This window comes from Hemicordylus capensis, chromosome 5 (assembly GCF_027244095.1).
Source record: "Hemicordylus capensis ecotype Gifberg chromosome 5, rHemCap1.1.pri, whole genome shotgun sequence".
Classification (NCBI taxonomy): domain Eukaryota; kingdom Metazoa; phylum Chordata; class Lepidosauria; order Squamata; family Cordylidae; genus Hemicordylus; species Hemicordylus capensis.
Window position 1 is genome coordinate 74,536,317 of NC_069661.1, and position 13,217 is coordinate 74,549,533.

At 43.1% G+C, this 13,217-nt stretch overlaps 1 long non-coding RNA gene across 2 annotated transcripts in view; it reads right to left on the reverse strand.

Moving 5' to 3' along the window:
* Nucleotides 1-7,083: 7,083 nt before the first annotated feature.
* Nucleotides 7,084-13,217, reverse strand: part of LOC128328037 (uncharacterized) — a 46,239-nt gene continuing 40,105 nt past the window's right edge. For both annotated transcript variants that reach the window (XR_008308960.1, XR_008308959.1), the window contains one exon: nucleotides 7,084-8,009. This is a non-coding gene — a long non-coding RNA (uncharacterized LOC128328037). The remainder of the gene's footprint in view (nucleotides 8,010-13,217) is intronic.

Sequence of the window (13,217 nt, forward strand, 5' to 3'; positions counted from 1 at the left end):
CTTAGACTTACTATATGTTCATAGCTTTACAATATTTTTCATTCATAACATTTTAGCCTATGCTAATATTCCTTCAACAATGCTACACTTTTTCATTGTATGAAACGTCCTCTATAATATGAACTGTTACATACATTTGAATGCAAACAGCAATTATTTCAGAATGTGTAACCAAAATTCTCCTCTCATTCAGATGAACAATTGTTTTAGAGCTTTCTTCGGCTGTTTTCTTCTGGAATATTTGATAAGCAATAAAAATTTAGGTATGGTTCATATTGATGGGTCTAGGAAACGGGCTGTGTCTCAGTGGAAAAACCCATACTTTGTGTGCGGTTTCAGGTTCAGTCCCTGACATCTCCAGGTAGGAATGGGAAAGACTCTAATTTCAAACCCTGGAAGATCACTGTACATCAAATAGACAATATTGATCCAGATGGGCCAATGGTCAGACTCAGTATAAGTTGGCTTCAGATGCTCAAAACTTTATATTGTTTTTCACACAACACATAATGCATAGGCGTAACGATAGGGGGGGCAGGGGGGCACGTGCCCCAGGCGCCACTTGCTAGGGGGCGCCAAAAAGTGCCCCCGCCAATGCCCGAAAATTTCCTGGGGAAATTTTTTTTTTTGCCGCCAATTTTTTTTTTTTTGGCCGCCGCCACCGCCACACAGACCAACCGAGCGACCGAGCAGCCAACCGTCCACACCAGCCGCCTCTAGAGAAGCCCGGCGGGCGGCGGCGCGAGCAGCAGGAAGTGGGGGAAAGGGAGGGCGCCGGGTGGCTCTGCACCGCTGGATCGGGCGGGGATTGTTCGCCTTCGCCTCCCTCCCTCTGCCTTCCCTCTCGCCCTGCCCACCGCTCCGAGGGAGCCCCATGCAGCCACTCAGCCGCCGCGACCCAGCTCGCCTTCTGCACGTGGCGGCAGCGAGGCAGGGTGGGAGAGTGTTGCTGCGGAGGGGCAAAGTGAGGAAGCGAGCGAGATTCCTGGGACATTGAACGTGGGTTGAACATCTCCTGCCTGCCTGGCCTAATGTGGCCAGGGGAAGCTTCCTTCCTGCACAGTTTGAGCCTCATTCCTGGTGCCGGGCTAACTGGGGAGGCGTGGAACGCTGCATCGTAAGCGAAAGGGGTGTGTGCGGCGCACCGCCTGGGCGTGCACGAGTGAGTGAGTGTGTGTGCAAGCAAGCCCCGGCAGCTGGAGGAGGAAGGCTCCTCCAGAATGTAGTGTGCAGTGCATGGCCGGGGGCTCCATCAAGATGCAGCCCCCCTCCGACAGGGCCAACTTGCTGCTCCTGAGCCGGAGTTCCGCAGGCCCCCGAGACCAGGAGCAGCAAGTGCAGCTGAGGCAAAAGCTGAGGGAACTGCCGGCACTGCTCCGAAGCGGACTCACGCTGCGGAGGAAGAGCTCAGCCACGGGGGGGGGGGGGGGGGGCGGGTGAGTGAACAAAAACAAAAAAGCTCTAAAACAAAAAAGCCATATGGCTAAAGAGTAAGTACAGCTACTCACGAGTAGCTGCCACGGAAAAGACTGGCCCTGCCTGCCTGCACGTGGCTGAAGACAGAGCCCTTGGAGGGAGCTGAGAGAGAGTCGGGAGGGACTGGAGTCAGTTCACCTTTGTTTGCTCACTCATGCATGCTAAATTAAGGTGGTCAGCAGCCTGTGAATTATCAAAACGGAACAGCAGCAGCTTCCTTCCAAATGTAAGTTAATTCCTCTCGAAATGAATGTGCCCTCTCTCCAAGTGTCCTTTTAAAAATGGCTTTTAGGTCCTCAACACTTCATATTTTGAATATAACCTACCTCATTGTTTACAAACTGCTTGCCATTTGCACTGATTGTATTTCAAACATAAACTTTAACAAAAAGGGAATGCTCCCGTGGCTGGGTGTGTGTGGGGTGTGTGTGAGAGGCTCAGCTCCTGTTGCATGATAATAAAATGAAGGTGGATGGCTGAATCAACAATGGAATCGCCACAGCTTCCTTCCAAAGAAGTATCATGTTAATTCTTCTCTGGATGTGCCTTCTCTAACCCTTCTCCAAGTTGCAAATGTTCTTCATAGCTTTAAAGATCACACAAGCCCCAACCCACCCCTCCCAAAATCAATACACTACTAGTTTTAGCTCCATCTGATTAGATTGATCAGATTAAAAAATAAATAAACTGGAGCAAAAGAACCAAAGACATTCCTGCTCTTCAGAGTTGCTGACAATCCTTTGCAGGGTTAAAGGCCATTTGAAATGTGAAGGTTTTTAGAAGGTCTCCCCAAAGTGTGCAGTCTCTGTTGGGAACCCTTGTCTTTGGGCAAACTGTACATCAGGCAGAAGATCTGTGATTGATCTGTTTTGTTTGGGTTTTACTGAAATGCAGCTGCACAGAATTGCAAATTAGTATGGAGCACTGGCAGGAGAAGGTGGGAATTAAACACTCTTCATCCCCATAGCCATATCCAAATCTAGAAAGTTCCTGGACTACCCTTGTTTCAGTAGAACCATCAGACATGCTTCAGAAATTAGTCGATAGTGCAGGCTCACAGCATATGCTAGGCCAATGGGCCTTTGTGTGCTTGCTGTAATTATTATTATTATTATTAATAATAATAATAATTCAATTTTATACCGCCCTTTCGAGCTAGCTAAGGGTAGTTTATAATTAAAAAGAGACTGATAGACTGAAATATCTTGAAGCTGAAATTGAAGATCTGGAACTAAAAGGAAAGGAACTGGATCAGCAGAAATTGTGGCTACAGCAAAGCATAAAAAATGTTAAGGAAGACTCCTCAAACAAAAGTTGTTCATATATTACCCCATGAAGGAGTTTGTGATCTCTTTGATGTTCAGATACTGAACTACTAGATTTGATGCAGCCAGATTGCCTCATCTACTTCTAACTATATATTTGTAGACTTAATTTCATAATGCAAGTATTTAAATAATGAATGTAAAACGTGCGTAGTTCACAATGCTGGATGTGCATTTGTTTGTTACTTTGAACAGTTTCTAAAGTCAAACTGAAGTGCATTTTTAATGCTGTGCAGGGGCCTGGTACTCTCAAACCTACAATACCTTAGTACAGTTAATTGAAAGCCCCAGTTCATTATTTGTTCCATAGGAACCAAAGTTTAATAGTGCCCCTACTTTCTTCCAGTAAAGTTATCTAGACTTGCCATTTGAAACAGATTACACATACTATTTAAATCCAGCTTCTGGCATTCCGTGTTCCTGGATTGGGAGTGGGGGGGGGGGTTGGGGTGTTTACTATTTGTGGTTCATGTGCGGGGGTGCCAGTGCTTGAACATTGGCGGGATTTTTTGGAGAGTAACTATCCACTTCAAGCTTATAGCAGATGTTAGCAGATGGTCATTACAGCAGAGTAATAATAATTCCTTCAGAACTGCGTCTTGATAAGAATGAAACATTTCCACAGTGTTCTCTGAGAGTTTGATTTTCCTAACTAATATTGTTGCTGACAATCTTTGTGATGATTACAAGGTTTATAGCTCTGTTTTTCTACTTCTCTGAAGTATACTCCATACAGGGATATATGATGCAAACATGAGAAGGTGATGCATTTTCTGTTTCTGTAGCAAAGAAATTATCATCATTATTATTACATTTTATATTCTGCTCTTCCTCCAAGGAGCCCAGAGCGGTGTACTCCATACTTGAGTTTCTCTTTCACAACAACCCTGTGAAGTAGGTTAGGCTGAGAGAGTAGTGACTGGCCCAGAGTCACCCAGCTAGTTTCATGGCTGAATGGGGATTTGAACTCGGGTCTCCCCGGTCCTAGTTCAGTATTTAGTTTGTGTGTCAGTCATATGTATGTTGGGGGGGGGGCGCCATTTCAGTGCTTGCCCCGGGCGCCGTTTTCCCTAGTTACGCCTCTGACATAATGTGGAATTCTCTGCCACAAGATGTGGTGACAGCCAACAACCTGGATGGCTTTAAGAGGAGTTTGGATAACTTCATGGAGGAGAGGTCTATCAACAGCTACTAGTCAGAGGGCTATAGGCCACCTCCAGCCTCAGAGGCAGGATGCCTCTGAATACCAGTTGCAGGGGAGTAACAGAAAGAGAGTGGGCATATGTTCAACTTCAGCCTGTAGGCTTCTAGTGGCATCTGGTGGGCCACTGTTTGAAACAGGATGCTGGACTAGATGGGCCTTGGGCCTGATCCAGCAGGGCTGTTCTTATGTTCTTTTATATATGTGGGAGCATGATACTGAGCCTCAAGTTGAAAAATACCTTAACATGAGTAAGACATGGTTCTGAATATCTACTACAGAAATCCTGAAAAAATAATTAATCAAAATGCTGATAATTTTCAAAAATTTGACTGTAAACACAGATGATAAACAAAACATTGAGGTACTTCCAGATGGTTCCTTCCCAGTGACTGCAACCAAACTAGGAAGAATATGGGAAGCAATTGAAATGCTTGAAGTAACCATTGCCAGGTTGATCCAATCAGTATGTTGGGACTAGAAGGGATCAGTCCAAAGATTGTCATAGCTGTTATGTGGCTTTTAGATATCTAGCATGCTGGATCAGCATGTGTGAGTCAGCAGTATAGCAGCATGATTCTGCTAAAAAGCCAACATCTGGGAGCAACACATGTGATAAGTGAGCTAATAGGAACTAGCTGCAATTAATAAACGAAATATTCACTGTCACCAACCTAAACAAGATGATCAGGTTAGACTAGATGATCAGGTTCAGTGGCTAGATGATCGGGTTAGGATTGGGGCTCAGCCATGAAGCTTGCTGGGTTAGCACAACCTTTCAGCCCAATCTACCTCATGGTGGCAGGGGGACCTCAGTATATCTACAGAGGTCATTTTGCCTCAATCCCCCTATGTGTATGGGGAGGTGACCTCAGGTGTGCTACTATGAAACATTCTGAAGACTGACTGAATCAAGAAACTTTCCCTAACATTGAGACTTGTTAGATATATGCATAGCAGTCAATCAAATAAAGAGATGTAAGTCTTGATTGGGCTATACACTGAACAGACAAGATAAGTAGAGGAAACTGATAAATTTTATTAGTAATTTACTTAAATTTGGAGACTGCAAAAACACTAATCAGGCATGTTAAATATGATTAATGTTGAAGTTTCATGAGAAATAAGTTCATAAGGGGGATGCCACTTGTCTCTTTAAAAATAATCTCCCTTCTTGGCAAATTGCAGTTTGAGTCACTCTTCAGTTAATGCTGATAATACATGCTCGCCAAAGTTATAATGATGTATTGCATTATGTAAATAAGGGGGAAATGGGGTGTGTATATTTTTCTTCAATAGAGAATATAAAATGAAACTAGTGGAATAATCAATTTGGTATTTAACTAGTAATTAAATGCTTGATATTGGTACAGTTTTATTCTTAACTATAGTCTACTGCTTCAGTAAACCCCCGGTAATTTCAGTTTACTGTTGCAGAGTTAAGATTTCATTCTTAATGTGACAATACAAGAGAACCCCGGTATCCATGGAAGCGCCATTTTCCACTACTACCACAGATAACAGAACCACAGATACCGAGCCACTGAGGCTATGAAACTCAGGGGATTAGGTTCCTGGAGAGCAAAAAAGGCTGGAAATGCAGAAAAATAGGAAATAACATACCGTACCATGCTCTCCAGGTTTCCAGGTGTTCAGCAATGTCCTGCAGAAGTCCCAAATCTGGGTTTTTTCTGTGACAAATCACAGGGTTTTGTTTTTGTTTTAAAGACAAGCCACAAAATGATTCTTCTCCACAAAACGGCAGCTGGAAATGACCTCAGTGGTCATTTCCAGACACCCCTAACCCGCCGATATGAACCCGCAGGTTTTCACACAGATACATGAAATTGTGGATGCTAGATCAGCAAATGGTGAGGGTATCCTGTACAACTAGAGAAGTTGTAAAATTGGGGGATGCCATACATGCACAGAGCCTGGAACCACACCACCGGTGCATGGACAGCCTGTTTAAATGGCTGTTCTGGAGGCAATTTTGCTATATTGAGGGCAGCAAGCAGTGGGAATGGCAAGCAGCAGGGAGCTGGTAGGAACATTAAATAACCTTTCTCACTGCTGGCCCCCCACTGCCCCCCCATCCTTGGATGTTGAATCAGTTCATATTGAACCAGGCTTGGTCTGGTTGTATCGCGGGCTGAACCGGGCATAGTTCATTTTGTGATCGAACCACTGAACTGGCCCGTTTCAGTATGAACCGGTTCAACATTGAACAGTTTGTGCACACCCTAGGTAGGATATATCAATATTATACCTAAATAAACAACGCATGCCTCAAGTTTCAGTGAGTTTTCATTGCTCTTGCATTCAAGTTCTAGGCAGTAATCAGAGCTCAAACAAAGTTGTGCAATGAACCCCAAAGGTTCCTTTAGAAGTATGGTGTACTGGGGGACAGAGAGCGGTGGTGAGCAGCATGAGCAGCAAGTGGCAAGCAGTGGGAAGCCAGTAAGAACATTAAACAAACTTTCTCACTGCTCCCCCACCTATATAAGTATTGCCACCCACACCACCAAACTGGTTCAATTTAATGGACCAGACTAGCAGGTCAGTTAGACTGAACAGGTTTGGCGCAATGCGATGCAGTTCTAATTGATTCGAATTTGAACTGAAACAGGTTTTTACAGTTCGTGAACACCCCTAATCGTGTCTTTTCAACACCAACAAAAAACAATCTGTTTTACTTAGCAGAGGAATGATGAGAAAGTTTTTTGTCCCACAGAGGCTTGATACTAACAGAAATGAAAGCAAGACTAAAAAGATTACAATCCTACATTACAATCCATGAGGTAACCTTTGGAAAACAAGGAAACTTCTAAATGCTGGCCATGAAAACTCATAATCATGCTGATACCAAACTGAGCCAAGGAAAGTTTGCCCTTCACCAATTTAGAGCATCATACAAATGTACAAGAACTGTACATATGGGATGGATCCAGAGGATGTGTGTGTGAGTACAAAAGAACTTTCACGCATGCAAAGGAGTAAGATTTCCAGCAATTCCTCCCCTCTACCAACAACTTTCCTCCATGTTCTACTTGCAAAACACACCATTTACAATACTCTGTGTACAAGCTTGTATTTATTTATTTCAGTTATTTATAAGTTGTACTCTCTGCCAAATTAGCGTTCAGCTGACATACAAGAATAATAAAATACAAAACACCAACAAAACAGTGTTCATAAAACATTTAAAAACCCCTTAAAACACAAAAAAGCCAGCTAGACTAGAACAGTGATAAGCTAAAAATGTTACAATGCACAAGTCAGCCAGAAGAAATTGTTTTAAAATACAGAAATGTTTTCCTGATGATCTAAGAGGATAAAGAGGAACATACAGGAGAGGGGTCCTTAAGGTCAGGGAAGTTTACAAGAACATCAATTTTCAGACATAACGGATGTGTTCTTGAATAGGATACGATATTAATGTTGCAATTATATATACACTTATTGGAAGTAGGACCTGAATAGAAATCAGTGTGAGTTACTTCAGAGTATGCATGCATAGGTCCAGGTTGCAATAATATTTCTCTTTAAGAGTATTTCGACAGGCAATAGATAGAACTACCTTAACCTAAAACAATTACCTTGTTTCCTACTTCTTTTCCAATTCCACAGCTTGTCTTGACGGAAGAATACTACTAGCCTCAAATCAGGTTTCACACTTGCTGTCTCAATACAGATTGGTTCTCTTGGGAACATTTCTTTTTCTTCTTCTTTTTGCTGAGCTACATCTCAATCAGTAGACAATTCACTGAGGAGATTCAGTTTGAATTCTGGCTTCATCTAGTCACACTCAATTGAGCATAGATGCCTGTGATCATTAAAGGCCACAGCTTTCTCCTGACACTTTTATGGAAAAGGTCCAGAACCACTCAGTGTTTGAATTTCATATTTTCCAAGACCTGCACACTGTGAAGCAAGATGACCTTTTCCTGTATTTTTCACAAAATGAAGGCTTAGACTTACATCAGGTGCACATATCTTTACAGATCCTGCAGAATAAAATGTAATGGGAAAGGTCATAATAGATACCCTATAGTCTAGTTACCTTTACTAAAAGGTAAGCTGCTAGTCATCATTATTTTTTTACTTTGCATAGTTCAAAGATTAACAGTCCAGTCTTAAATGCTTTCTTAGAAGTAAGACGCATTGCATCCACTGGGATGCAATGTGTAAATATACTTAGCAGTGCAGGCTTTAATCTTTGTGAATATACTTAGCAGTGCAGCCTTAGCCTTGTACTACACCAGCCAGCATGGTGTAGTGGCTAGAGTGCTGGATTAGGACCAGGGAGACCCAAGTTCAAATCCCCATTCAGCCATGAAACTAGCTGGGTGACTCTGAGCCAGTCACTTCTCTTTCAGCCTGTAAGGAGAAACCTAAGTATGTAGTACACTGCTCTGGGCTCCTTGGAGGAAGAGTGGGATATAAAATGTAAAAATAAATAAATAGCAACATTTTAATAGCGCAGAGTGGGTGAGATTGCATATATTGTTCCCACTCCCAATCTCCCATCAATTCAGTGCTTGCATTCACCTCCATTGAGGCACCTCATGGTTCAGTTTACTGCCAACTCATCATCTGAGTGGCCTCTTACCTGAGTACCTCAAAGGCAAGGACATCAGGTGCCCGGTTCTTGGCCACTACTGTATCCTTTCTGTGGGAGGATGGGTGACCATATAAGGTTTTATTATTAATTTTTAACTTTAATAGATATTTTCAAAATCGGATTTTGATATTTGTATTGTATTTATTATTTAATATTTGTGGCCTGTTTTAAATATATTATAAACCATCTAGAGATTATTTTAATGAATACTCTCAAAACTGACCATACATAAATAAACAAGGTGACTCAGCATATAGAAGGATCCACAATCAGACAATTTGTGGAAGAGGTCAAGTCAGAGTGCATGAATTTGGATGTACTCTATCCTTCCCAATTGAGGGCAACATTAAGAACCAAATGCTGGGAAGTGAAGCATCTCTGGCAACTGCCTGGACTGGGCCAGGCCTGAGGGAGATCAAAGCAATGGTATCTGATTCACACTTTTTAATGTTCCTGAGACGGGCTATATACACCTGTTTCTTTAAAGGGGCTCAAAACAATTTGCTGTTTGGTCACAGAAATGGAACACTCTCTCATTACATCTTGCATCTAGAAATACCCTGCTCTTCTTTCTCTTTGAATTACTTCCTGTTCTTGTTACCATAATGAATTACATGTGGCGTAATTGCTGACAGTCTTACACTCACTTTAGATGGATTTCACTTTTAGCCATTCAGGCATGGCTAGGAGGACAATAATCATAACATGCTCTCTAGAGCTACAGCAAGTGCATAATCATTGTCCTGCACCTGCTCCAATCCCTTTTCTTCTTTTATTTTTCCTTAGGTCCAACACTATATTGAACAGCTGCTATACAAAAGCTTATTAGCTTTTTCTTGGTATATTGTTCATTCTGAGTTGCAAGCTGTCTCCTTTTTAGGTCTCTAATTTTTAGGTCTCAATCTGGTTAAAGGTAGAACTTACAGCCTAATCACAGTTCCACAAGGCTCCATACTGTCTTCAAAGCTCTTTTTCATATCATCAGGAAGTTTGGTGCTAGGTGTTATCAATATAGTGATGACACCCAGATCTACTTCTCCATGATGACCTCATCAGGAAATGGCATATCTTCCCTAAATGCCTGCCTGGAGGTGGTAATGGGTTGGATGAGGGATAACAAACTGAAGTTGAATCCAAATAAGATGGAGGTACTGACTGTGAGGGGCCAGGACCTGAGAGATAGTTTAGATCTGCCTGCTCTGGTTGGGTTTACACTGCCCCTGAAAGATCCGGTACATAGCTTGGGAGTGCTTCTGGACCCAAAGTTCTCCCTGGTTTCTCAGGTTGAGGAGGTGGCCAGGATTGCTTTTGATAGCTTCGGCAGATACATCAGCTAAATCCATTCATAGAGGTAAATGATCTTAACAGTGGTACATAAGCTAGTAGCCTCCAGGCTTGACTACTGTAATCCTCTCTACGTAGGGCTGCTTTTGTACATACGTAGTCTGGAAACTACAATTGTTACAGAATGTGGCAGCCAGATTGGTGTCTGGGACATCATGAAGGGACCATATAACACCGGTTTTGAAAGAACTGCACTGGCTGCCAATATGTTTCCAGGTGAAATACAAAGTGCTGGTTCTTACCTATAAAGCCATAACAGCTTGGGTACCGGGTATTTAAGAGAGCGCCTCCTTTGTCATGAACCCTGCTGCCTGTTCTGATCTTCTGGAGAGGTCCAGTTATGGTTACCACTAACTTGTTTGGTGGAGACTCAGGACTGGGCTTTCTCTGTGGCTGCCCTGGGGCTTTGGAATATGCTCCCTGCTGAAACAAGTGCATCTCCTTTTCTGTTTGTTTTCAGGAAGACCCTCAAGACTCTCCTGTTCTCACAAGCTTTTAATTAGAATTAATTTTAATAATTTTAATAATTTGTTTTATATTATTGTGTTTTAATCTGTGATTCTTAATAATGAAATGTGTACACTGCCTAGAGATGTACATATCAGGTGGTATAAAAATATGATCAATCAATGACAGGCAGAAAATTCCAGGCCAGAATGAGACCTAGAGATCCCTTCTCTTGATGCCTTTGCCTAGACTCTAGGATCAGGAGCCAAATCCAGGCCAAAGCTTCGAGAAACTTCAGGATATCATTCACCACCCCAACTGGCTGCTGTAGGACAAGGAACATTGTTTCAAACAGCTGCTGAGGGAATGAAGGAAAAGAGAGTGAGAAGCCAGTGGCATGTGGTGGAAGGGTAGCTGCTAAAGGAGCTGCTGTAGACTATTACTGTATCTTATGTGTTACTTTACACCCCACTTTTGTTCCATTGTGGTATTCAAGGAAATGTACATGGGATTCTCAGGTAGGGAATAGGGATGTGCACGGACCGAGGTTTGTGCACAGGTTCAGTGCCATGGGGAGGAGAGTGGCGAGCAGAATCTTTTTTATTTTAAGGGAGTAGATTCTCTGGTAGCAAATGACAGTGGATTCATCGTTTGTCATCAAAAATGAATCCACTCTCATTTGCTACCAGAGAATCTACACTCAGAACACCTCAGAAACAACAAACCCCAGTATCCCATGAGCATGTGGGTATGGGGCTGGTTGGTACCCTATGTGCACTACACCACCACTTGCTCTGGGCCACCCCAGTGCCCCCCAAGTGGAGTTATGGGGCTGCTGAAATCCCCATTATTCCTTATGGGGGGAAACTTAAAGATGCACAAACTTCACAAATTCTTTAAAAATCACCCCTTTGCCCAGTTCCTTTGAAATCTGGATGGAAGAAGGCACCCATTGGGGCACTACTGCCTGAACCACTCTTCTGACCCCGAAACCCCCTATCTGCCCCAAAGTCATGCCAAAAATCAGCCCTGTGTCCAATTCTTTTGAAATCTGGATGGTAGCTTCCTTGCACCCATTGGGTACCGCCCCGGGCCACCCTGGTGCCACCCCCCCATTTATAACTAAGGCTACAGAAATCCCCATTATTCCCTATGGGAAAAAGCTTAAAGACGCATAAACTTTGAAAATCATTTAAAAACCAGCCCTTTGCCCAATTCCTTTGAAATATGGGTGGTAGCTTCCTTGCACCCATTGGGCACTACCACCCACCACACCCCACTCTGGGCCACCCCAGAGGGGACCCCCCACGTGGAGCTATAAGGTTGCTGGAATCCCCATTATTCCCTTTGGGGAAAATCTTAAAGATGTGTAAATTTCAAAAATTCTTTAAATACCACCCCTTTGCCCAATTTCCTTGAAATTTGGGTGGTAGCTTCCACCCATTGGGCACTACCCCACCCCCACTCTTTTGGCCCCAGGACCCTTTTAAAATCCAAATTGATTTGGATTTGGATTTGGAAAATTCAGGTACGAATTGAATCTGGGTTGATTTGCGGGATCAGATTCAGACCCAAAACAAATCAGGGGTGTTTCAATTTGGATACAAATCAAAACAGGGAAAAAAATCAATTCGTGCACATCCCTAGTGCCAACCTCCATACAAGCAAAATTGATCAAAATTGCCAAAAAATGTCAACTGGGCATGAGCTTGACTAAAAGGCAAATCAGAGAAAGCTTTTTGTGGCCAAGTATGGAACAACACATTGAAGATGTAATCAGGCACTTTACGGCTTGTGTTGTATGTGACAAATCACCGAAGACTTTTACCGCCCCCTTGATTCCAGTAGAGTATCCCATTGGTCCCTGGGAAAAACCTGCTCTGGATATAATGGGGCCTTTTGATAACCAACCCACAAAACAAATATTTATTATAATGAGAGTGGATTACTATTCCTGGTGGCCCAAAGAGTCATTTGCTGACAGCATTACTACAAACAGGTGATTGAGTTCATGGCTGCAGTTTTTGGAAGAGAAGGTCTTCCTAAAGAACTAGTGACTGACAATGGGACACAACTTACCTCATTTGAAATGGAGCAATACTTGTATAACCATGGGATAAAACACAAGACTATTTCCTTGTACCATCCTTGAGTGAATGGCTTAACAGAAAGAATGACAGATTAGTGAAAGAAGGTTTACCACTGGCTACTATGCAACAACAACCTGGAAAGAGGCAAACTGTGAAACTCTATTTGCTTATCGCACTACAAGGCCATTCACACACTGCTTGCCAGGGCAGGGATGGCAGCGGGGGGAGGGGAGTCATGGTTCCACCTACCTTCCCCCCAGATGATCCATAGGGCCATTGCACAGTGCACACCCACACAATCTGCAATGCTCTGTGTCCCAGACTGCTAAAGGACAGGATTCATTGGCCTCCAGGAATCCCACAATGCACCATGAGACAAGCATGGTACATTGGGGGATTGTGTGAGGGTCGGGCACTCCAGGCACCTGACTTTGTGTACGTTTGGACTGCATTTTAACCCAGGCAAAATGCACTCAGTCCTGGTGCTGCACACGGGCAGCCCTCCACAAGTAGTTTCCCTAACCTGGATAGTGTTGCTTGTGTGCATAGCTTTTACTCCTCATTCTACTACAAGAAAATCACCTTTTGAACTGCTGAGAGGAACCTACCTAATGTAACAACTAATAGGGCTTTCTGTACCATCTAACCCTTAGGATGCAGAGATTCATGATCAGGTAAAGGAGAAGGAACAAAAATATAAATTGTATGTG